Source organism: Balaenoptera borealis (genome assembly GCF_965194805.1).
Source record: "Balaenoptera borealis genome assembly, chromosome: 1".
Taxonomy (NCBI): Eukaryota; Metazoa; Chordata; class Mammalia; order Artiodactyla; family Balaenopteridae; genus Balaenoptera; species Balaenoptera borealis.
Genome location: NC_138860.1, coordinates 188,229,731 through 188,257,082, shown reverse-complemented (window position 1 = coordinate 188,257,082; position 27,352 = coordinate 188,229,731). Strand labels below are relative to the sequence as shown.

The 27,352-nt window shown below is 40.8% G+C and overlaps 1 long non-coding RNA gene across 2 annotated transcripts in view; it reads left to right on the top strand.

The window, feature by feature from the left end:
* Window positions 1-27,352, top strand: part of LOC309628228 — a 40,885-nt gene that overhangs the window by 4,076 nt on the left and 9,457 nt on the right. Inside the window, exons 2-3 of one of the 2 annotated variants that reach the window (XR_014244252.1) lie at window positions 9,670-9,795; window positions 14,391-25,491. The exons of the other annotated variant lie outside the window; for it this stretch is intronic. This is a non-coding gene — a long non-coding RNA (uncharacterized lncRNA). Of the gene's footprint in view, window positions 1-9,669; window positions 9,796-14,390; window positions 25,492-27,352 lie in introns of those variants that run through there. 2 annotated transcript variants of the gene reach the window in all.

Below are 27,352 nucleotides of genomic sequence, written 5' to 3'. Positions count from 1 at the left end.
GCTGAATTGGACCTTTGGCGTTTCCTGTTCTATACGGGGAACCAGAAGCTTTCTGAATTATCTCATAGGACGTTTCCTGATCTGTGAATCTTTAGAGCATGAAGATCATGTTTTTCCCTTCATCATCCCCTGATTCTCAGTCTCCAAGGAACACGTGTGTATTTCATTACAACTCCACTGTTTCCCGCATTCAATGATAAATATGTGGGTTACAGTGTACACATTCATACAGAACACCAAAGGTTACCAGTGCAGATTAATTGCTTGTTGCATCATTTTACTGTGGGGCTGATTCACTGAATCAGTTTATTTAGCAATTAAATAATATTAAATAAGGCAACTGTACCAACTTACGCCAGCCCTGGCTTAGCTGACTCTATCACCTCCTCCTTCTAATCAGTAGCTTGATAGGGTTGATCTGTACTCACAGGGATAGGCCTTGACTAGGAGATATAGCGTGAGATTCTTAATGAGACCGTGTCTCTACTAAGGGACATCTAGAACAAGAGGAGTCTATGAACCTAAAAATATAGGCAAGGCTCTCTTGTTAATAAGTCCATTTTTACTTTTAAGGTTTTGCGTGTTCTTCTCTTGCTCTTGTTTACTTGATCCTTTGTTGTTGAGATTACATTGTTTGATTCCTAACTGCAGAATGTGGGTCTCCTGCCCTGTGTCATCCTGATCAGCAAAAGTCATCTTATTTCACTTTAGTCGGGTCAAATTACTGACTACAAAGCTCTTTATGTTCAGTTACGAACAGATACATTTAAACTTAAATCAAAGTTAAATTTAGTTTATTAAAAATCGGATGTTTCCAACATTTTACTTTTACAAGTTTCAAATATACAGAAAAGTTGAGAAAACTGTACAGTGATCACCTCCATACCCATCACTTAGAGTCTACAGTTAGCATTTTAGTATATTTATTTGTCATATAACCATCTATTCATCCATCAAGCCATCTTATTTTTTTTTTACTTTTTATTTTGAAATAATGTTAGACTTAATAAACATTGCAAAAATAATACAAGAGTTCCCAAATATCCTTCACCAGCTTCCCCTAAGGTTAGAATCTTGCAAAACCATAATGCAAGGTTGAAAATTGCATTATGAAAATTATGAAAATTAACATTAACATAACACTATTTATTCATGAATCTACGGATCTTATTTGAATGTCATCAATTTTCCCACTGATGTCCTTTTTCTGGTGCAAAATCCATCCAGCAGCCCACACTGCATTTACTTGCTGTGTCTCCTAAGCCTCCCCCGATTATGATAGTTCCTCAGTTTTTGTATTTAATAACCTTGCCTCGTTTGAAGTGCACTGGCCATTTATTTTGTTAAACATCCCTCACTTTGGTTGTGTCTGAAGTTTTCTCATGGTTAGACTGAGACTGTGCACTTTTTACAAGAATGTGATTATACAAGAGTGATTATACCTTTCTCAGTTCATTGTATTTGGTGGGAGGATACGTCACGGCACACTCTCTAATGATTGATTACTGATGCTATCTTTTATCACTTGGTAAGGGACTGTCTGCCAGGTCTCTCCACTGTAAATTTACTATTTTTCACTTTGTAAATAATAAGTATTTTGGAGGAGATACTTTGAGACCATGCAAATATCCTGCTTCTCCTTAAATGTTCACCTACTCATTGCATTGCAGGATTTTGCCTGCAGCAGTTATTCTGTGGTTCTCAAGTGGCAATTTTCTACATCCTTCATCATTTGCTGGAATTTTAAAAAAATGTTTATTTATTTGGCCGCGCCAGGTCTTAGTTGCAGCATGTGGGATCTTCGTTGCGGCATGCAGGCTCTTAGTTGAGGCATGCGTGCAGGATCTAGTTCCCCAATTGAACCCGGGCCCCTTGCATTGGGAGCGTGGAGTCTTACCCACTGGACCACCAGGGAAGTCCCATTTGCTGGAACTGAACTGTAAGGAAGAGATGTTCCTTCTTCCCCATTTATTTATTTATTCAATTATTTACTTATATCAGGATGGAGTCAGGGATATTTATTTTATCCTTTGGGTTCTAATCCAATATTATAATTATTTATTTTGTGGCTCAAGTTGTCTCAGTTTGATCATTGGCTGCTCCTTTTGGATTAGCTCCTGAGTCCTTTTAACATGGCCCGGCATTTGCGGGAGCATTTTCTTACTTTCTGGCACTGCAAGATGTTGCAAGTTCACTTTGTATTTTCCCTCTTTTTTCTAAGGAGCTTTGGCTTCTTTAATTGGAGAATGGTGTTTAGAAAGCAAGATCTGGGCACTAAGTGTGCTTGCTGTTATGGGGGTGTCATTGCTTTCAGGCCGTCTCAGCAGATGGAGCTAGGACATATATGTAGATTAACACCTATACATATCTACATTTCTGTATTTATCCATCTCTGTGAGTATATATGTGCATATATTCATTTATATCTATATGAAATCATGAATTCATACTTATGCCTTTAGTCCAATTCAGCACCATAGGTTCATTCTGGACTTCCTCTTTATTAGTAATTTCTCTCTCCAGCAGTGAAAAAATTGGTTCTCATTATCTGCAATATATTTACTTATTCATTCAGCCCTAGCATACACATAAAGTAGTTTTGGAATTGCTAATCCATACCTCCGTGAGAAACACATTTACTAACCCACGTACAATATCTGTACACAGTTCTTTTTGTCTTTAGCATTCTAGCTTATAGACAAAATACTCTTTTCCAAAGTTCCTTAGCTTAGTTCTTTTCTTCACCACCCTCTTCAGTGTGATTGTGTTACTCATTTCTAGTACGATTAGGTTCATTTGTTACTGTTTGTATTCCATTTGGGGTTTCCTCCACATCTTGATTGATTTTATTTTATTTTTTACTTTTTAAAATATTTACTTGTTTATTTGACTGTGCTGGGTCTTAGTTTTGGCATGCAGGATCTAGTTCCCTGAGCAGGGAAGTACCTTGATTGATTTTAAATATTTATATTTATTATTTGGTAGGGGCAATATGGGAAACTTTGCTGCGATTCTAAAGTCAGGGCTGTGTAGAAATACACGCTCTTTCCACTGAATTCCATCTACTCCTTGCAGGTAACCAGTCTCATTTGTTTCTGATTTATCCTTCCTATGTTTATTTTACAGAAATGAGCAAATCCATGAACATTTCCACATATCCTTTCCTTTCTCACATGAATCTTACTTTTTGAGGTACTTCACAGTAAGTTGCAGCCATCAGTATACTTCGCCCCTAAACACTTCAGCATGTCCATCATTAACTAGAGTTCAATTTTCATGTATGGTTACATTTCTCTCTTTATTTCTTTTAAGGTAAAATTCACATGCAATAAAATGCACGAATCTTAAGTGTACCACTGGGTAAGTTTTGACAGATGTATGCACTTGTTAATGCAAACCCCTAACGAAATGTACAACATTTACCATAACCTCATAATGTTCCCTCATACGCCTACCCCAATTACCTCCTGCTCCAGCCTCTGAGACAACTGGTATTCTCACTTTTTTCCACTGTTGGTTGCTTTGGCCTGTTCTGGAACTTCATATAAATGGAACCATATCATTGTATTCTTTTGTGTAAAGCCTCTTTCACGCAGCCCAATGTTTTTGAAATACATCCATGTTGCAGTATTTATTGCTGTTACTGCTGGTAGAGTTCCATTGTTTAAACATACCACAGTTTATTGGTAATCAAGTTTTGAAATGCAGGGATAAAAAGTGAAGGTTTCCTGTGTATGTGCAGTTAGCCTTTTTTCATCTGGTTCTTCAGATTCTTCTGGTGTTACAGGGGCCATGCTCCATGAATTTTAAATTATTTTAAATAATTCAGCTCTATACATACTGCCTTTTGCATAAATGCATGGTGTTTTTCTTTCAAAAAGCTCAGTGTTAAAAGATGATTAGACTCTCTCTGTATAGGCAGATAAATATCCCCTATGATATTTAATGTTGAAAAATTCATCCAACAAAAATCTGGTTCAGTAATTATTTCTTGAACATGTATTACATGCAAGTTACTGTGTTGGGCGTTTGGGAATACAGGCATGAAGCAGACAGAGGGCTGTTTGGTGGATATTTTAGGGCACTCAAGATACATGAGGATGCCATCAGAGAGAACTTTCCTTGAAGACTCTCAATCATCATCTCATTGGTTTCCTCCAAATCTCATGAGACATGCAGTAATCATCAAAACCAGTAGTTCTGATGGTAACACCGTGCGTTGGTGTTTGTAGCTGTGGTGCAAGCTCTGGGTTGTGGACTGGGAACAGGGAACAAGTGAGACCAAAATGAAACCCAACATAGGGCCCAGAGCTCTATGGCCAAGTGGAAGATGGCACTGGGAAGCATTTAGTCCCCTGGCACCATCTCTCAGCTCTGGAGGCAGCTGCCAAGATGCGATGGGAGCAGAGTCAGGGCTGAACTGGCAAACCAGTGCTGTACCCACCTTGATTTCATGGGGTGGAGGGGGGCATACACAGTCAGTATCCGTATAAAGCGACAGGCCCCTTCACCTCTTATACGTGCACAAAATAAGGTAAAAGGGTGGCTAAATAATTTGCTCGGGGACACACCATGGAAGGCACCCAGTGGATGCTGAATTTAGTTGAATAGGTGTGTCCATTTATTTTTGTTTTTATTTTCATTACTCTAGGACATGGGTCAAAAAAGATCTTGCTGCAATTTATGTCAGAGTGTTCTGCCTATGTTTTCCTCTAAGAGTTTTATAGAGTCCGGACTTAGGTCTTTAATCCATTTTGAGTTTATTTTTGTGTATGGTGTTAGGGAGTGTTCTAATTTCATTCTTTTACATGTAGCTGTCCAGTTTTCCCAGCTACGTTTGTCCATTTAAACCTCTCTCCCTCTCTCTCTTTCTCTTAAAAATCTTTTTGAGTAAACTGTAAGAAACTTTTTGGTAGAATACAGTAACTTCTATACTTGGAAATGGTACATTCTTTTTTAATAAAAAAATACAAACTGAAATGGAAATGACTTTCTTCCAAAACACTTTAAAGAAACATATTATCATGTGGAATCTCATTTTGAATGAATCAGAGTACAGTAAATCTCCAAATATCCACTTAGCTGTCTGCTGTGGTTTCCTAAACAGGAAAATGACTTCAGCAGGATGGTCTTTTCCCCTGGATCCACAGCAGGCAGCTTTCTGTGCTGCTCTGAAAACATTTTAATTCTTCCCCAAGTACCATGTTTCTTGGAATTATTCACCGGAAACTAATAGTATTCCGAGTTTTAAAGTCATTCCAACCACAAGTGACTTTGTAATAGTGCTTAGCAGTAGTATAAAAAGGGATCGAGCACAGTTTACGACAGCATTAGTCACATTTGCACGTAGTAACCCCCACGCAAAGATGTGTGTTTCTATTCCACTGTGGTCACTGAACGGATGTACTGGGTTCTTGACAACACCCAAGATAAATCAGTACAATGTGTTGGATGGTGTTAAGTGCTAGGGGAAAAAAAAAGTAGGCAAGGACAGAATCTTAAGCATGCTGGGCTGGAGGCAGGAAGGCAGTTGAAATGATATATGGAGTGGTCAGGGAAGGCATCATGGAGGAGGTGACATTTGAGTCAAGACCTCGGTAGTATGTGAGTCATATGGGCATCTGGGGAAGAACATTCCAGGCAAAGGGAAGAGTATGTACAAAGACCCTGGGGCAGGTGTGCCTGAGGAACACAAGGGCACAGCTAGAATGTAGTGACCAATGGGGAGAGTAGTTGGGGATGAGGATAGAGATGGAACAGGGGCCATATCATAAAAAGCCTCCGGGTAAAGACTTTGGCTTTCACTCTTAATGATGGAGGACGCCACTGGAGGTTTTTGAGCTGAGAAGTGACACGACCTGAATTGTGTCTTAGCACCCGAAGCAGAGAGAGCAGTTAAGAGGCTCTATTGAACCAGAGAAAGAAGAACAGAAATTCTCCTGAAGAAGGGGAAGACTGTTCCCAATGTTTAGAGACAGGTCATGTCTCCCCAAAGAAGAAAAAATAACGCACGGTAATTGTTCAGATAACTGAGCATTTGGGGATTAAATGTGTGATGTTATTTTTAAAAGATAGCATTTAAAAAAACAATGCCCTGCTCTTGGTTTTTTGTTGTATCTTGCAGAGCACACCATGGGGAAAGATAAGAAAGCATCGCCTTCCAAGTACAGCACTGAATTAGAAGACCTTGTTTCCACTTTTGGTCTTATTTTGACCTTGTAATATCCTAGGGCTGATGACACAATCTTTCTGAGCTTTAGTTTCCTCAGTGGAGACATCATTATTAATTACTTTATGGAATTACTATGTCAGTTAGTAACACATCAATAATCTGATGGTCATAAAGTAACTCTGAGTGTCTTTGAAATCCACATGACATAGAACTGTGGTGGGGACCCATTAGTGTCGTTATTATAAGAAACACATGACATTTTAGCATGAAAAACGTTCACGGACAGGAAAAACCGTGGGTGGGCGGGAGGAGACTGGTGTGAATTTGGAAAGAAATGGGTGGTAAGAGGGATGACATTTAATTTCAGGACATTTCAGCGTATCCGACCAGGGATTTTGCAATGCTACTTATAAAGGGACGGACATTTTAGGAGAATGAAGGAAAAAGAGATAGTGTGTGTACTTTAGTACATCACCTCCAGGTGCCAGAATATGGCACTCAGTACATGTGACACCTTCTCCCTTATTAATACTCTGTTCTTATATCTGACTAGGATAACTTGTATTTTTTAAACTTTTAATTAAATTTTTATTTTATATTGGAGTATAGTTGATTTACAATGTTGTGTCAGTTTCAGGTGTACAGCAAAGTGATTCATTTATACATATACACATATCCATTCTTTTTCAGATTCTTTTCTCATATAGGTTATTACAGAATATTGAGTAGAGTTCCCTGTGCTGTACAGTAGGTCCTTGTTGATCATCTATTTTATATATAGCAGTGTGTATATGTTAATTCCAGACTCCTAATTTATCCCTCCCACCCCACTTTCCCCTTTGGTAACTGTAAGTTTGTTTTTGAAGTCTGTGAGTCTGTTTCTGTTTTGTAAAGAAGTTCATTTGTATCATTTTTTTAGATTCCACATATAAGTGACATCATATGATATTTGTCTTTCTCTATCTGACTTACTTCACTCAGTATGACAATCTCTAGGTTCATCCATGTTGCTGCAAATGACATTATTCTATTCTTTTTTATGGCTGAGTAATATTCCATTGTATATACGTACCACATCTTCTTTATCCATCTGTCTGTCGGTGGGCATTTAGGTTGCTTCCATGTCCTGGCTATTGTAAATAGTACTGCAATGAACATTGGGGTGCTTGTATCTTTTCAAATTATGGTTTTCTACAGGTATATGCCCAGGAGTGGGTTTGCTGGATCATATGGTAGTTTGATTTTTAGTTTTTTAAGGAACCTCTATACTGTTTAGATAACTTGTATTTTTGTGCAGCATGTTCAAAACACTGGCAAGGTTGACCTCTAACACGTATGCCATGGATAATTGTAGGCATATTGAAATGTGTGATATTTGTTTTCCTTATTACACATTAATTTCTCAAAGAAAACTGTGAAATCTCATATAATTGGCTGCAACTTTGGATGAATAATGAGGTGGACCATGGTGTATCTTTCTTCCTTCCTTCCTTCCTTTTTCCTTTCCTTTTTTTTTTTTTAAGTAATTCAGAAAACCTTTATTCTGTTTTGCTATCGTTTAAAGCAGGATTATTGGGCTTCCCTGGTGGCGCAGTGGTTGAGAATCTGCCTGCCAATGCAGGGGACACGGGTTCGAGCCCTGGTCTGGGAAGATCCCACATGCCGCGGAGCGGCTGGGCCCGTGGGCCACAATTACTGAGCCTGCGCGTCTGGATACTCTGCTCCGCAACGAGAGAGGCCGCGGTAGTGAGAGGCCCGCGCACCGCGATGAAGAGTGGCTCCCACTCGCCGCAACTGGAGAAAGCCCTCACACAGAAACGAAGACCCAACACAGCCAAAAATAAACATAATAAATAAATAATAAATAAAAGCAGGATTATCTGTCCAAAGAGTCTAGAAAATTACCTCTACTGTTCCCAGCTGATTTTGTCTGGACTGTTTCTGTGAGATGGTGGCTTTTTCTTAAAGACACAGGATAACTGGTGTGACCTTGGCTCTGAGGAGGGCACCAAAGGACTTCTATGAATTGGGGTCAAGATGTCTGTTGCTCTGACAGGGCCCCTTAACTGCTTTGTTTATTCCTTCAACAGCTATTTTTCAATCATATACTATGTTGGGTGCTGCAGGGCGTAAAAAAGATGACTAAGACACGGTCCCTATCGCCAATGAGCTTATAATCTAACAGGGAAATAACTCTCAGATCAGGCAGTTGGTGATATGTGTCATGAGCGGTCATGAGCGGTTGGGGGGTGGAGACAGTCCCTGCAGCTCGGAGGATCAGGGCTGCTTTGTGGAAGAGCTGATGTCTGAGCAGCTGGCCAGCAGTGCATTCAAGTTGAAGGAATAAAGAAGCCAAGTGATGGTTGGGTAATGCTTCTCAGAGGGGTTGCACCTGCCAGGTGGGACTTCCTGGGCACAGAGAAGACAAGAGGAGGACATTACAGGCCAAGAGCCAGGCCTGAAACCTGATGGGTGTGTTACAGAGGGGTGGCCATCAGTTATCCTGGAGTGAGGGAGTTCCAGGAGAAAAACCTGGCCAAGCAGATTTGGGCCGAATTTTGTGGGATCTTAGTTCCCAGACCAGGGATCGAACCCCTGCCCCCTGCATTGGAACTGCGGAGTCTTAACCACTGGACTGCCAGGGAAGTCCCTGGATTTTGTCTTTGAAAGTCAGGCCGAGGAGGTTGCAGACAGTGGGGGGTACTAACGATCTCTGAGTTGAGCCGTGACATTTGCAAAGGGCATTTTGGGGACACAAAGCCAGCAGTGATATATGGGATAAACTCGAGGGTGAAGGAAAGCCGAAATGTGGAGGCTCTTGTAATAGTATTAGAGGTGAGGAGAGACGATCAGTGGGGAGTGAACATACCAGGAGAGACGAGCAGGGATGAGATGTCAAAGAGGAAAATGAACACGACTTGGGTCTTTGAACTGTGAAAAGCCATCCAAATATCAGGGATTATTGAAGGGAAGGAAGGGGTAACGATTTCTCCAAGGGGTTGAATCAATGTGAAGCTGGAATAGGGAACATCCCGGAATAGGGAAGTTGAGAGACGTCATCTCAACCTGGAGAATTATCATCAACTCAAATGACCTGGGTCGTGGAGACCAGCCTGCTCTAGGTTGGGTCCCTTGAGCCCTCTAGGTGTGTGATTAATGGGACTGTGGTGTTTCTCAACTCCTCATCCGCTTAGAGCCATCTAATCTTGACGAACGTGATCAGATGTCTGGCTCCTGCCGTATGGATGGATTTCCACGGGTTGTCTGTGTCAGCTTGGAAGTGAATGTTTGTACAGCTTTGGTGGAGAATAAAGGTCATGTATATACGTGCTCATTTCTAAATGGGCTGTAATTATATTCACAACCCAGGACTCCATGACTCACCTCTGCCCTTATTAACTCCACCCAATGAACTGCCTCTTTCATTCAAATATGAAGTCACTCCATCCACTTTTTAAATCTTGGCAGAGATTTAATGATAACTCTTTTTTTCGAAGGGAATCTAGAAGTTTGAATGCCACCCTCTCATGAGAGTCCCCAGAGGGAGAAACATCCGCTCCCCAGACATGAGCTGGTTCTGTATTTCTCTCTGAGACCCAGTGATTTCCACATCATCCTTGGAGGTGAGGAGAAGGGCAAAAGGACCTTACATAGTGAGTAGGTTTGACACATTGAACTTCAACCAAAGATCAAAAAGCATAGTGGAGGGCTTCTCTGGTGGCACAGTGATTAAGAATCCGCCTGCCAGTGCAGGGGACATGGGTTCGAGCCCTGTTCTAGGAAGATCCCACATGCCAAGGAGCAACCAAGCCCGTGCGCCACAACTACTGAGCCTGCGCTCTAGAGCCTGCGAGCCACACTACTGAGCCCGCGCGCCACAACTACTGAAGCCCACACGCCTAGAGCCCGTGCTCTGCAGCAAGAGAAGCCACCGCAATGAGAAGCCCGCGCACCGCAACAAAGAGTAGCTGCCGCTTGCCGCAACTAGAGAAAGCCCACGCGCAGCAACGAAGACCCAACGCAGCCAAAGATAAATAAGTAAATTTATAGAAAAAAAGGATAGTGGCGATTTTGGTTTCTTAATCTAAGTAGATTTAAACTCCTGGCGAGAGGGAAGAGGTAAAACAAATACGAACGTAACATCCTGCTTTTAGCTCTGAGAGAGGCGGTTCACAGGAAAAGGCTATAAATCAGAAGGGGCTAGTAGCTCATCCGTGGTCAGTAAAAGCGACATTTTCCACAGGAGAGTGAGCTGAAGTCGGGGAGGCAGGAAAACATCGGAATCCCTCCAAATTCCTTGTAAACACTAGTCTCCATGCGCACTTGTAGGGTATTTACCATGGTTAGAAGGTTGTTGTCCGCACAAAGCAGACACAGTTTCAGCTCTTTCCATATAATAAATCTATTTACCTATCATAGTTGCTAAGGTTATTACAAGCGTTTGCAGGTGGGTGTTTAGAATGGATGTGCAATGCTGTCTTCACAGATACAATCTCTGAAACTAGTATCTTTGGTAATGACACTGAGAGTATTTTTTTTTCTCTGGATAATAATGATTTTCAAAAGACTTTAACCATGAAACACCACAAACAGAAAGTAAGGATTCCCATTTGCTTTAAGATTCACATCTGCTAAATATTCACGGGGTGCTCACACCGGGCTTTCACATATCTTACCTTATTGAGGGACCACAGCAGCCTTGTGAGATGTTTTTATTGCCCCCATTTTTTTTTTTTTTTTTTTTTGGCTGCGATGCGCGGCTTGAGGGATCTTAGTTCCCTCAAGGGATCGAACCCGGGCCCCCAGCAGTGGAAGCGTGGAGTCCTAACCACTGGACCACCAGGGAATTCCCTATCACCCCCCCGCATTTTAGAGATAAGGAAACTGAGGCTCAGGGAGGTCACATAACTTCCCTAATCTCCTACTAGTAAATGGCAGAATAGGGACCGAATCCCAGGTCTTCAGGTTGTAAATGCTCTGCTCTTCCAATACTGCAGCCGTTCCATGAGAAAAAAACCAGACACATCTCTAGGCTGATGGAAAAAAATTTACCTCTACCCTGAAGTGAAGGGAATTTAAACTCCTCTTGACCAATAGACTTCAGAGCTGAGGACCCTTTGGTTTCAAGATCCCTTCTCATCCACCCTTCCCCTTTTGGGGTTTAAGATCCAAAGAGGTTATCGCTTGGAAATCCAGTAAGCAAATCTTAGGAGATTTTCAGGCCAAATTGTAAAACCCATAATGTTTACATGGTCTAGATAAATTTTTATTGTTTATTTATATTTCAGTTTCCTAACTACTGGTAGTAAAACTGCCCTTATATAAACATGAAAAAAAATTCCCAACACTCAATATTATTTTTATCTGCCTACATGGTCTCCAAGCCTTTCCGGCAGTTAAATAATATGTCATCTTTGCTACTAGTGTCCTTTCTCACTTGTCCCTGAAATCGGGCAAAAGTCTAAGGTTACCCTGAAGTTAATGATTAAAATCTTCTCTGCGTGGACGTTATTCATCATTTCTTGGGAACCTTCTTGGGTCATCCATTAGTTTCCAGTTCTGAAACAGCCTAGTGGAGATTCTTCAATATCCTGTGATAGTGTAGATTCTTAAACAGCATGATAGAGATTCTGATCTCTTGAGAATCCCACCTGTGGTGATTAACAATGTTGTGTTAGTTTCAGGTGTACAGCAAAGTGATTCAGTTATACATATACATGTATCTATTCTTTTTCTGTAAATTAAAAAAATAATAAATTTATTTATTTATTTTTGACTGCTTTGGGTCTTCTTTGCTGCACGCGGGCTTTCTCTAGTTGCAGCGAGCGGAGGCTACTCTTTGTTGCGGTGCGCGGGCTTCTCATTGCGGTGGCTTCTCTTGCTGCGGAGCACAGGCTCTAGGTGCGCCGGCTTCAGTAGCTGTGGCACGTGGGCTCAGTAGTTGTGGCTCGCGGGCTCTAGAGTGCAGGCTCAGTAGTTGTGGTGCATGGGCTTAGCTGCTCCGCGGCATGTGGGATCTTCCCGGACCAGGGCTCAAACCCATGTCCCCTGCATTGGCAGGTGGATTCTTAACCACTACACCACCAGAGAGATCCCCATGTATCTATTCTTAATGGCCTTTTACCTAATGAACCACCTTGTTGGTCTCTACTTTTGAACACTTCCCCCTCTTAATTGGTAGCCGTGATGGTCAAGGCCAATTCCTCCTTTACCACGTTACTCTTCAACCAGCACCTTAGTTCAAGGGAACTACCTTCTGAAGAAAGATTCAGAAACACACAGATTTCTACCAAAAGAAATTTCTATTATTTTTTATCCCATGCCTGTGTTAATGCATTTTTCTACACATAATTCTTTTTATCATCCAGTCTCTTGTGATTCATTCAAAAGAAACCTAGAGCCAAATCAAGTTTTTAAACACATATTTCTAAGCAGTGTTTTGTGAAAGCTGACCTATTTTAAGATCACCCAAAGGTTATTTCAGGTCGGTGAATAAGAATATGTTAATGAACAGCAGAGGCTGCATTTGTTGATTTTTAAAAGAGAACTCAGATTTGGGGAGATTTTAAGTTTTTCTTCAGTGATTCATAATCAGTTTTGCAATTTGAAAGCAGTTTATGAGTCATCCAGTTTATGAATCTGTCGTCACGTCCTTGGGAAAGGGCTCCCTTTCCTTATGGCTTTTTAAAGTTTAATTCAGTTATCTGAAAGCTGTCATCTTAACCTCATTTGTCCTACTTCTTGAGAAATTTCACCTTTATTAGTGGGTAAGAAGGCCTAGAGACTAGTGATGTAAATTATCTGAAACATCCCTGTTCTGGCCTTATAAGTCACAGTTGAATGGATAGTTGTTTTGAAAAAACCCTGTAAAAATACCACTCCTAGTTTTTTTCCCCAAGTTCTAAATATGAATTCTCTGTTTTCAGTTATCTTGTTTCTGCCTCTGCATGCAATAAACTCTAGCCACCTGTAGGACAGTTGGGCCATACGGCCTTTTGCTAGGATGAAAAAGCAGATTTAACTGAAATTCTTCAAAAAAAACAAAACACCCTCTGACAAGCAAGGCCCTGGAGAACAGAAAATAGGCCTGACAGGTCATTTACAGTATCTCTGGATTCCGTTTTTGATCAGGAAATCAGATCAACACCCTTGCAGGGAAAGGTTCACTTGGTCACAGGTGGGGCACTTTAGTTAAAGTGTCTATTTCTTAGTCCATATTAGGCAACAGGAACTGGATGAAAGGCATTTATTTTTCATTCTGTGTCATTCAACCATAAATGACTCAGTTCTGATATTATTTACCACGCTCCACTGAACTCCTAGGAGAGGCAGCTGGATGGCACATGTAATGCTGATCTTATACTCTCAGTAGGGAAGGCAGTGAGTGACTAGTGAAGGGGGTACTTTTTCCTTAAGATATTAATTTAATAGCTGACTCACATCCCAGGGACTTGATTGACTCCTCAAATGCTTCATTTCTAAAATAATATGGGCTTAATCTAAGTAATTTTACTGTCACCCCTGGCAAAGCTTATTGAAGTTTAAGGGGGATTTTTTAAAAGTCACATTTGAAACCACATGGGATTGGAGAAACAAATGATTTAGTAGCAGCAAAAAATGCAAAAGTAGTATAAATGTTAATCTAGCATTTGGAATGTCACCAGATCTCATTATTATTACTTTTTAAAAATAGACTATTTGTTACAGCAGTTTTGGGCGCACAGCAAAACTGAGCAGAAAGTATAGGAAGGCCATGTGCCCCCTGACCCCTCACATGCACAGCCTCCTCCACCATCAGCATCCCTCACCGGAGTGGTACCTTTGTTACAACCGATGCACCCACACTGACGCATCATAATCACCCAAAGTCCATAGTTTATATTAGAGTTCACTCTTGGCATTGGACAAATGTATACAAAGATATGTATCTACCATTGCAGTAGCACATAGAGAGGTTTTACTGCCCTCAAAACCTCTGTGCTCTGCCTATTGAGATCTTATTTTTTTTTTTTTTTAGTTTTAAATTTAATGATCTAAATATGAGTTAAAATCTAAAAATTTTAAAAAGCACAAGAATCCAAGTGTTTAACTTAAATGTAATGGTTGTTAAAAATCATTAATATTTTTACTTAAAGCATATAATATTAAATGTTAAATGTCAACATTCATATTAAGATTTCATTAATTCAGAACACGTGTCTGAAATTTACCTTTGCAGTAGCCATGAAAAAAATCTGTCTGCTGGGCTTCCCTGGTGGCTCAGTGGTTGAGAATCTGCCTGCCAATGCAGGGGACACGGGTTCGAGCCCTGGTCTGGGAAGATCCCACATGCCGCAGAGCGACTAGGCCCGTGAGCCACAATTGCTGAGGCTGCGCGTCTGGAGCCTGTGCTCCGCAACGGGAGAGGCCGTGATAGTGAGAGGCCCGCGCACCGCGATGAAGAGTGGTCCCCGCTTGCCGCAACTAGAGAAAGCCCTCACACAGAAACGAAGACCCAACACAGCCATAAATAAATAAATAAATAAATAAAATTAAAAAAAAAAAATCTGTCTGCTAAGTACGTTAAGTAGTTTAAATGCCTAAGAAGCTTTCAGCCGAGGGACAACACCAACTATTACCAATCCCCTGCCACTGGAACTTAGCTAAAATTAAGTAAGCCAACAATAATAACAAAGGACAGAAAAATCTCTGAACAATCTCTAAATATTAGGGAAACAAAATTTCTAGTATTTCTTAATTACGCACATTTCTAAATAACCCAGGAGTCAAAGAAGAAATCATAGTGGGAATTAGAAAGTATTTTGAACTAAGTGAAAATGAAAACACAGTATATCAAAATTTGTGTCATGGGGACTTCCCTGATGGTCCAGTGGTTAAGAATCTGCCTTCCAATGCAGGGGATGCAGGTTTGATCCCTGGCTAGGGAACTAGGATCCCGCATGTCGTGGGGCAACTAAGTCTGCGTGCTCTAGAGCACGCGCGCCACAACTGGAGAGCCCGCGTGCCACAACTACTGAGCCTGCACGCTGCAGCAAAATCCAGTGTGCAGCAACGCAACCAAATAAATACATAAATATATAAATAAATAAATATATTTTTAAAAAAATTTGTGTCATGCAGCCAAAGCAGTGTTTAGAGGGAAGCTTATAACATTAAATACATATATTAGAAAAGAAGTGTCTAAAATTCATGATCTAAGATTCCACCTTAAGAGACTAGAAAAAGACAAGCAAATTAAACCAAACATAAGCATAAGTAAAGAGAAGAGTGGAAGCTAAATGAAATAGAAAATGGTAAAACAATAGAGAAAAATCAATGGAGCCAATAGCTGGTTCCTTGAAAAGGTTAATTAAGTTGATAAACCCCTAGCCAGAATGATCAAGATTAAAAAAGAAGAAGGAAAGCACAAATTACCAATATCAGGAATGACATCACCATGGTTCCTACAGATAATAAAAGGATTATAAGAGACTATTTTGAACAATTTAAGGCCCAGAAATTTGATAACTTATGAAACAGACATTCTTTGAAAGATACAAGTTACTGAAACTGACACAAGAAGAAACAGAAAAATCTTATATTGATTAAATAAATTAAATTTGTAATTTTAAAACTTCTGACAAAGAAGACACTGGGCCCAGAAGACTTCTTTAAAGCATTCTATCAGGGCTTCCCTGGTGGCGCAGTGGTTAAGAATCTGCCTGCCAATGCAGGGGACATGGGTTTGATCCCTGGTCCGGGAAGATCCCACATGCTGCGGGGCAACTAAGCCCGTGCACCACAACTACTGAGCCTGCATTCTAGACCCCGTGGGCCACAACTACTGCAGCCCATGAGCTTAGAGCCCGGGCTCTGCAACAAGAGGAGCCACCGCAGTAAGAAGCCCGTGCACCACAATGAAAACCCAATGCAGCCAAAAATAAATTTAAAAAAAAGCCAAAAAAAACAGATGAGTTAATTGGGTAGGAAACACTTGAAAAAAAAAAAAAAAGAATTCTATCAAATATTTAAGACAGAAATAATTCCCCTCCTACACAAACTTTTGGAAAATAGAAGGAGAAGTAACACTTTCCAACCCATTTTATGAGGCTAGGATTACCCTGATACTTAAACTAGACAAAATTATTATAAATAAAGAAAACCATAAACCAATATTCCTTATTAACATAGAGGCAAAATCCTTAACAATACATTAACAAATCTCTCTTTCAATATATATAAATATATACTGAGAGGAAGAGAGACAGAGAGGATAATATATGGGGAGGATATATACCAAATGGGCTTTGTACCAGAAATTCAAGATTGGTTTAATTTTCAAAATCAACAAATATGACTCATAGAATAAAGGAGTAAAACTATGTGATATCTATGTTGGTGGTCCCCAAACCACCTTCAGATTCAATGATTCTTGAGGACTTGTGGTTCGGCATATAGTCATACTCATGGTTAAGATTTATTGCAGTGAAAAGATATAAACCAAAGTCAGCAATGAGGTGAAATCTGGAAGAGACCAGGTGTAAGCTTCCAAAAGTCCTCTCTCTGTTCTTAATTCCTGTAGCGATGTGTTGTCACAGCATGCTCTTTACTGGAGAAGCTCAGGAGAGACTCTGCCCAGGGTTTTTCTTGGGGGGCTAGTCACATAGGCAGTCTACTTGGCACATACCAAAATTCCAGACTTCCAGAACAAAAGCAGGTGTTCAGCATAAACCACATTGCTTGTACAAACAGTTTAGGCCCAGTGAACCACTCACCAGTTCTGGGAACAGTGGGAAACCTCCCAAAACCTATGCCCCAGGTTGCAGCCAAAGGCTAACCTTGCAAACAGGCCTTTCAAAGGACAGCAGTCTCAGCCTGCCATGTTCACCCTTTTTTTACATGTATCTCCACAGATGGAGCCCACACACACACCCCAAAGACAATTTTGGACAAAATTTAGTACCTATTCATAACTGGTGGCAAACTGAGAATATAAAGGAACTACCTCAATGTAATAAAGGGCGTCCACAGAAAACTAGTGCTAACAATATCTTTCATGGTGAGACACAGAATGCTTTTTCCCTGAGACTGGGAAAAAGATGGGGATGTCCACTCTCACCTTTCCTATTCAACACCGTACTGTGCAATAAAGCAAGAAAAAGAAATTAAAAGTATACACATTGGAAAGATGTAAAACTTTTTATTCATGGACAACATAATCTTGTACCTAGAAAATCCCAAGAAATCTACAAAAAAAAGTGTCATTAGATATAATTGAAGTCAGTAAGGTTATAGGATTCAAGGTCCATATACAAAAATCAATTGGATTTCTATATACAATACTTACAATGGGGACTTCCCTGGTGGTGCAGTGGTTAAGAATCCGCCTGCCAATGCAGGAGACATGGGTTCGAGCCCTGGTCCAGGAAGATCCCACATGCCATGGAGCAACTAAGCCTGTGCGCCACAACTACTGAACCTGCACTCTAGAGCCTGTGAGCCACAACTACTGAGCCCGCATGCCACAACTACTGAAGCCCATGAGCCTAGACCCCATGCTCCACAACAAGAGAAGCCACCACAATGAGAAGCCTGCGTACCACAATGAAGAGCAGCCCCCCGCTCGCCGCGACTAGAGAAAAGCCCATGTGCACCAACGAAGACCTAATGCAGCCAAAAATAAATAAATTTATTAAAAAAAAATACTTACAATGTACAATTGAAAATTCAAATGAAAAATGCCATTTACAATAACTTCTAAAATCATGAAGTACTCAGGGATAATCTTAAAATATGTATGAGACCAGCACACAGAAAATTCCACAATATTACTATAAGAAATTTTAAAAGATATAAATATATAAGTAGACCATGTGCATGGATGGGAAGACTCAATTTTAAAAAAATGTCAACTATCTCCAACTTGATTTATAGATTCACTGCAATCCTAAAATATTCCAGCAGGTTTTTGTAGAAATCAGCAAACGGATCCTAAAATGTATATGGAAATGCAAAGAACCTAGAAAAGCCAAAAAGATTTTGAAAGTAAGGAGCAAAGATGGGAGACTCACATGATTTGATTTCAGGATGTAATATTCAGCTACAATAATCAGACAGTGCGGTATCGGTATAAAGATTGACACATAGATTAATGGAACACTATAGAGTACTAAAAATAGACCCACACATATTTAGTCAATTGATTTTAGACAAAGTGGCCAGGATAATTCAGTTGGGAGAAAAGAGGCTCTTTTCAACAAGTTGTGCCAGAAAAACTGGGTATCCACATGGAAAACAGGAACCTTGATGTTTACCTTATGTCCTATACAAAATTAAGGGATATGATCAAAATGGATCATGTCCCTTAATATAAAACTTGTAGATGAATATATAGGAGAAAAACTTTGAAATCTTGGGATAGGCAAAAATTTCTTAACTGGGACACAAAAACATGAACTATAAAAAAACTAAAAAATGGGCTCTATTGGGACTTCCCTGGTGGCGCAGTGGTTAAGAATCCGCCTGCCAGTGCAGGGGACACGGGTTTGAGCCCTGGTCCAGGAAGATCCCACATGCCACGGAGCAACTAAGCCTGTGCGCCACAACTATTGAGCCCGAGCGCCACAACTACTGAAGCCCACATACCTAGAGCCCACGCTCTGCAAAAAGAGAAGCCACCGCAATGAGAAGCCCAAGCACTGCAACAAAGAGTAGCCCCCATTCGCCGCAACTAGAGAAAGCCCACGTGCAGCAACGAAGACCCAACGCAGCCAAAAATAAAATAAGTAAATAAATTTATAAAAAATAGAAAGTAATCACAGACCTGGAGACAGTATTCACGATACAATAAGCACATGAACACATGCTCAACATCATTAGGCATCAGGGACACGCACAGTAAAACCACACACATCCACTGGAATGGCTAAAACTTAAGAGCATGATGATACCAGTGTGGATGAGGCTGTGGAGCAACTGGAACTCTCATCTACTGCTGGTCCAACCACTTTGCAAAACAGCTTGGCAGTTTCTTATAAAGTTATATGTATGATTCAATTCCACTCTCAGTTACTTATCCAAGATAAACGAAAACACAGGTCTACACAAAAACTTGTACACAAATGATCGTAGCATCTTTATTCATAATAATTGCCAAAGAACTAGAAATAACCAAAATGTCCACCCATGGGTGAATGGATAAGTAAATTGTGATATCTCCAAGCAGTGAAACATTATTTTGCAATACAGAGGAAGAAATTAATGATTCACATGGACAAATTTCTAAAAACATGCTGGGTGAAGGACGCCAGATGCAAAAGAGTATCTACTGTATGATTCTATTCATATAATATTCTAGGAAGGACAAATTGAGTCCAGAAAGCAGATCTCTGGTTGCCTTGGGCCAAGCATGTTTGGTCCAGATTTACTGGGAAGGGACACAAGAGAAACTTTTAGGGTGATGGAAAGGATCTGTATCTTAATTGTGATGGTGGTTACATGGGTGTATTATACATTTGTTAATACTCAACAAATTGTACATTTAAAGTGTATCTTTTTTGTTTTTTTGGCTGTGTTTGGTCTTCGTTTCTGCGTGCAGGCTTTCTCTAGTTGTGGTGAGCGGCGGCTACTGTTCGTTGAGGTGCACAGGCTTCTCATTGCGGTGGCTTCTCTTGTTGCGGAGCACGGGCTCTAGGCGCACAGGCTTCAGTAGTTGTGGCACGTGGGCTCAGTAGTTGTGGCTTGTGGGCTCTAGAGCTCAGGCTCAGTAGTTGTGGCGCATGGGCTTAGTTGCTCCGCGGCGTGTGGTATCTTCCTGGGCCAGGGCTCAAACCCGTGTCCCTTGCATTAGCAGGTAGATTCTTAACCACTGTGCCACCAGGGAAGCCGTAAAGTGTATCTATTTTCTTTTATGTAAATTCTTCTTCAGTAAAGTTGCATTTAAATCTCCAGGACTCTCCATTCATTTTGCAAAACTGAAACTCTATGCCCTTAAACAAGAGCTCCTCATTTCCCCTCCCCCACTCCTGGCAACCACCATTCTACTTTCTGTCTCTATGAACTGGACCACTCAAGGTACCTCCTATTAGTGGAATCCTACAGTATTAGAGTGACTTCTTAAAAGCACATGGAACCTCCTCTTTGCAGGCTCTTTTTCTGCAGACGTTCTGGTTTCTGCATTGACCGTACTCTTTGTGGTCCCAGCTGTCACTCCTGTCGTTTCTTGGTACCACCAACACAACTCTTTTTCTACCATTGCCTTCTTGCAGTGGGGACATTTCCTCTTCGCCCAGAGTTTAAAACTGGCTGCAAAATTGAGAAACCCACGGGCTGGGAAGAAAAAACATCTTAGGTAAAGAAAATTCCTTTTAACAGAATGGGGGTGGGGGGGAAGGGAGTCCCTTCACTAAGGGAGGAGAAGGTCTGTAGGAATGAGACTAAGACATTGCCTGAGGCCCTCAAGGACACAGTGACCCCTACTTCCTGTGTCCGGTTGATCTGCCTTTTCTGACACACCTTGATATGCCTGAATTCACAGCTTGACATGCAGCTAAGACACATGTGCCACAGGTAGATTTCATAGCAGCAAGTAATTATGGTCTGTATTGCCCGTATTGAGGTACAAAGACAACCGCCTCGTTAATTTTTTGAAGTCAGTAGTTATCAGGGAAGGAATCTGTTGTTACTTCAATGTTTATCGAGGACCCTAATGTGCTAAGCATGTATTATGATTACCAAATGAGCACCATGGGGAAGTGATGTGGCCATGGTACCCTGAAAGTTCAAGGTGATGGGGACCAGCTGCAAGGGCAGTCTCAGTGATTGGGCAAATAGTAGGTGAGCACCATGAGGATAAGTATATGGTACATATATTTAAAGAAATATAATTTAAACTATTTTTAGGAGGAAGAAGCAGCTCAAGGTGTTGATTACAACACGAGAAGGAGATCTATAAATCATAGTTACCAAGTCAAACAGAATGCTGTGGGTCACCTGGAGGGATGCTGGAGATACGACAAATTATATTTGCATTATTCATTATTCATATTACATGAATACATGGTGAATGAATGAACAAATTTAGCCAATTACTTGTCTTTCTGGTCCTCAGGACAAACACAAAAAATGGCCTTTCTATTTAAAATGGATACCTTTTCTTTTTCTCTGAACCAAGACTCTCAGACCATTTAGTCTATCTTCTTTTTTTTTTTTTAATTGTATGTTGCTTTTTTAAAAAAAATTTTATTTATTTATTTATTTATTATTTTTATGGCTGTGTTGGTCTTCGTTTCTGTGCGAGGGCTTTCTCTAGTTGCGGCGAGCGGGGGCCACTCTTCATCGCGGTGCGCGGGCCTCTCACTACCGCGGCCTCTCTTGTTGCAGAGCACAGGCTCCAGACGCGCAGGCTCAGTAATTGTGGCTCACGGGCCTAATTGCTCCACGGCATGTGGGATCTTCCCAGACCAGGGCTCGAACCCGTGTCCCCTGCATTGGCAGGCAGATTCTCAACCACTGCACCACCAGGGAAGCCCCTAGTCTATCTTCTTAATTTCGTTTCTAGGCCATAACTGACTACTAAATGAATTATCTAGTCCAGTGGTAATAACCTGTTTTGCATGAGGTCAAGTCAGGGAAAAGGAAAATTGAGGGGGACGGTGTGAGATTTTTTTCCCCATTTAAAATCAAAATAGATTTGAGACCCATGGACTATATCAAGAATTTAGATTATCTTCTTGATGCAGTCATCAGGTGTCCTTATGAAAAATGGAACTGTGTTGTAAAGACCTGGGCAAAGTTGGTATGTAGTAAAACGAAAGATTTTTTCTAATCTTTTATACAGAAATTAGATCTTGGGCTGTGTGACAGCAAGAATTTGTCTATAGGCTCTACATCGCTGATATGGCCCTTTGTAGCTTAGGGTATTGACTCTGAGTGTAACCGGTGAGACATACAGATCGCGTTCACCTCACACCTTCCACTCAAACAGCTGTGTAGCTTAAAATAAGACATTTAGTGACTGGTACAAGATATAATAATACTTTAGCCATACTGCGTATATATAGCTAACCATATGTATATAACCATAATATACACATGAAAATTACAGACATGCTGTAATAGAAGAATCATTTATTATTCATTCCAAGTACTGTGCATGCCATGTGCCAAACATGCACCCCAATAAAACTGATCAAGACAGGAAGAGAGAAGGTGCAAATAAACAATACTAAGACTGAATTGGGGCACATAAATACAGGTGGAGCAGAGCTTAAAATGGTAAGAGAATATTACAAACATCTTTAGGACCACAAATTGATAAATTCCTAGAAAAGTATAACTTACCAACAGTGACTCAGGAAGAAAAAGTAAACCTGACTGGTTCTAAACCTATTAAAGAAATTGAAACACAAGGCAAAATCTTCCTTCAAGGAAACGTCAAGCCCAGGTGATTCTGCATATAACTTTTATCAGGCATTCATGGAAGAAATAATTCCAACTTTGCACAAACTCTTCCAACTAATAGAGATGAAGGGAGCATGCCTTAACAAATTTATTGAAACTCAAATCAATTTGTATAGCCATGTTACCAAAACCAGACAAAAATGGTACAAGAAAGGAGAATTCCTAACCCATTTCACTCACGAATATAGCTGTAAAAAGCCAAATATTAGCAAACAGAATCAAGGAATATATGAGAAAGATAAAGTTTATCCTGGGAAAATCCATTGTAACTTACCCCATCAGTTGATTAAAGGAAAAAAATGATGTGATTGCCCCCAATCAATGTAGAAAAGCAAATTATAAAATTTAATATTCATCCATGATTTAAAAAAATCTTTGACTGAGTAGAAGAGAATATCCATAACTTAATGAAGACATTTATTAAAAAACAAGCAAACAAACAAACAAAACTACAGCAAAACTTGGGACTTCCCTGGCAGCCCAGTGGTTGACTCTGCACTTCCACTGCAGTGGGTACAGGTTCTATACCTGGTCCGGGAACTAAGATTCTGCATGCCCTGCACCTCAGCCCCCCACCCCCCAAAAACCACAAAACAAACTACAGCAAAACTCAAACTTAATGGTGAAACATTAAAAGTGCTCTCTTTACAATTAGGAACAATTCAAAGGCACCAAGTCCCACCTCTCTGATCCACGTGGTGATGGAGAGGTTAATCAGTGCAGTGAGACAATAAAGAAAAGAACTTTAAAGATTTGGAAAAGAAGAAGTAAAGCAGAAGCCATTCTGGATAAACAACAAGGTCCTACGGTATAGCACAGGGAACTATATTCAATACCCTGTGATAAATCATAATGGAAAAGACTATGAAAAAGAATATATATTATAACCGAGTCACTTTGCTGCACAGCAGAAATTAAACACAGCATTGTAAATCAACTAACTTGAATAACATTTTTAAAAAAAGAAACCATTCAAGATGCATTTGACTGTCTTCTTAGAAAATCCTAAGGAATATACAGATACATTAATAAAGGGTTTTAGAAAAGTGGTGACAAACAAAATCCAAAGGTCATTTCTACAACGTTGTTGCACCAACAATAGTTAAAAATAGGTAATAAAAACAATTCTATTTGCAGTAGTACTTGGGAATAAGTATCATAAAAATGAGCAAGACTTTTGTAGAGAACGTTATAAAATTTGCCCAACAGATATTAAAGACTTAAACAGACGGAGAGTTGTAGCATGCTTTCAAAGACAGAACCTCCCTCTCTTTCTCTGCCAACTTTATTGAGATATAACTGACATCTAACATTGAGTAACTACAACATGTTGATTTGATACGTGCTTATATTGTAATGTGGTTACCACCAAAGGAGTAGCTAACACCTCCATCATGTCACATGATTACCATTTCTCTTTTGTGGTGAGGACATACAAGATCTAGTCTCTTAGCAAATTGCAAGTATGTAGTCAGTATTGTTATTTGCAATCACAGTGCTCTACATTAGATCCCCAGATCTTATTCATTTTTTAAAATAATTAATTAGTTATATTTTTGGCTGTGTTGGGTCTTTGTTGCTGCATGCGGGCTTTCTCTAATTGTGGCGAGCAGGGGCTACTCTTCGTTGCGGTGCGCTGGCTTCTCATTGCGATGGCTTCTCATGTTGCGGAGCACGGGCTCTAGGTGCGCAGGCTTCAGTAGCTGTGGCACGCGGGCTCAGTAGTTGTGGCTCGCAGGCTCTAGAGCGCAGGCTCAGTAGTTGTGGCGCACGGGCTTAATTGCTCCGCGGCATGCGGGATCTTCCCGGACCAGAGATCGAACCAGTGTCCCCTGCATTGGCAGGCGGATTCTTATCCACTGCGCCACAGTGGATAAGCCCCCTTATTCATTTTCTAACTGAAAGTTTGTACTGTTTGACCAACATCTTCCCATTTTCCCCACCCACCCCCTAGCCTCTGGTAACCACCATTCAACTTTCTGTTTCCATGATTTTGGCTTTTTTAGATTCCATATATAAGTGATATCATATAGTATTTGTCTTCCTCCGTCTGACTTATTTCCATAACCTCTTAAACATATCAATTCTCCCCTGACTTATAGATTTAATGTTATTCCAGTGAAAATTTCAAAATGGTGTTTTGTTTTGTTTGGTGGAATTTGGCAAACTGAACATTTTGCTGGTTGTAAAATAGTACATACAATAAGATTTCATTTTGTAAAAGGAAAATATGCACATTCACTGCACACATAAATGCTCTGGAAAAAATTTCAGGTGGAGGGAGTATTCGTTTTCTATTGCTATATAACAAATTAGCACAGATCTAGCGGTCTAAAACAACACATTTACTGACTCATGGTTCTGTAGGTCAGAAGTCTGTCATGGTGTGGTTGAGTTTCCTGCTCAGGGTAACACGAGGCTGAAATCAAGATATGGACTGGGTTTAGTTCTTGTTTGGAGGCTCAGCAGGAACATCTGCTTCTAAGCTCTTTCTTGTTGGCAAAATTTAGCTCCTTCGGGAGGTAGGACTGAGGCGCTGTTTCCTTGCTGACTATCAGTTGGGGCCTGTTCTTAGTACCTACAAGCTGCCCACATTCCTTGTCATGGGACCCACTCCTTCTTCGAGCCAGCAATGGTGCAGTGAACCCTCTTTGTGCTTCAAATATCTGACTTCCTTTTCTGTGACCAGACAGAGAAAACACTGCTTTTAAAGAGCTCATGTGATTAGGTCAGGCCCATCTGAATATTTCCCCTATTTTGAGGTCAGCTGGTTTGGTACCTTAATTACATCTGCAAATCCTCTTCCTGGCAGCACCTAGTGTTTGATTGAATAACTAGAAGAAGATGTGTGTATGTACCAGGAGCCTGGAATTTTGGTGGGCAGGTTGCATCTTAGAATTCTGCCAACCACAGTGAGATTACAAGTTTGTGTGTATGTGTACTTTTATAGATTTTACAATTGTCTAATGTTGACTTATTTTGGATTTAAAATTTCTTTATTACACATAATATTTGTTTTATGTTCTTGGTATACAGCCTTACCAAATAAATTGTTTTTAAACCATAAATTGTTGAACATTATCAAATGCTTTCTCTATTTCTATTAAAATAATAGTATTATTTTCTCCATTAAACCATCAATATAGGGCTTCCCTGGTGGCACAGTGGTTAAGAATCCGCCTGCCAATGCAGGGGACGTGGGTTTGAGCCCTGGTCTGGGAAGATCCCACATGCTGCGGAGCCACTAAGCCCGTGCGCCACAACTACTAAACCTGTGCTCTAGAGCCCGTGAGCCACAACTACTGAGCCCACACGCCACAACTACTGAAGCCCACGTACCTATAGCCCGTGCTCTGCAACTGCAACAAGAGAAAACATTGCAGTGAAGAGCAGCCCCCACTCGCCACAGCTAGAGAAAGCCCGCGCGCAGCAACAAAGACCCAACACAGCCAAAAATAAATTAAATAATTAAAAAAAATCAATATAGTGAATTACATAGGTAGGTTTTCTGATGTTAAACCATCCTTACGTTCATGGAACACAGTGTTTTATTATTTAAATATTTTAGCTATTAAATAAAATTTAAACAGGGCAGGGTCCCAGTTTCTCCTAAAGGAATAGACATAACAATATCTTTGAGTTCTTCTGTAGGAACTAAGGTTCCCACCCAGGTGGAGGATGGTAACTTCAGGCCGAGCACATGATTCCTGGAACACCCCTGTTACCTCACTACCAACAAATCAGAAGAAAGTCTGCGCACAGTGAAGCTAAAGAAAACTCTGACCCCCTCCCCAAATGATTCTCCCTTTAAAAATTGTTCATGGTCAAGCAGAATACTTGGAGTTGGTTTTTGGACACAAGTCTGCCATCTCCCCAGGTTACCGGCCTCCTCAATAAAGTAACTGTTCCTTACCAACCAACACTTGCCTCTCGAGTATTGGCTTTTGAGCCACGAACAGCTGAACCTGAGTTCAGTAACACTACCTGCCTACCTGCAGGAAGTTCTGTTTGACCTGTTTGTCACCAGGTTCCTCTCCCCAAGTTCACTTACTTGTATACAAATCCATCTGAGTCGGCCGTCAGGCTATGATTCCAGTCTTCACTTGATACATTCCTGCCGGGAAACTCCATCACTTTCCACATCCTTCCCGCAAGTTAGCAAAGACCAGGCTATTACTTTCAATAAAACTTTGCCAAAACTTTGATGTAACAGGTGATACTAGGAAGCTTAAAACTGGGTGCAAGATATACTGACTTGTAAATCCAGAGGCCCAAACCTTGAGGTTTGGGTGTTCTGGAGGGTTCTGGAGTCAATGTCAATCGTTTTCTCTACCACTCCAACACCAGCTGGGAGTCCTGCAATTCGATTCAGTTCAGACACTAACTGCCTGGAGTTAATGCAGACGCCACAGCTTCAGGGCTCAGTCCCACAGGACTGCCCCCACTTTAGAAGCCAGTGCAAGTCCTGGACCACCTGTACTTCTGACCAACTGGCTATAAATCAGGGGTCCCACTGCTGCAGGAAAGAAAGTGGGGCACGAGAGGACAGTCATGTTCCAAGTCTCAGGCGAGTCCCTAGGATGGCCGCTGAATGTGGGTTCTTGGCTTTGCACAGGAAAGAATTCAAGAGTGAGCCATCGTAAAGTGAAAGAAGGTTAGGTATTCAGGGAGATACACACTGCATAGACAGTGTGGGCCATCTCAGAAGGTGAGGAGCACCAGGGTACAGGGCTGTCAGTT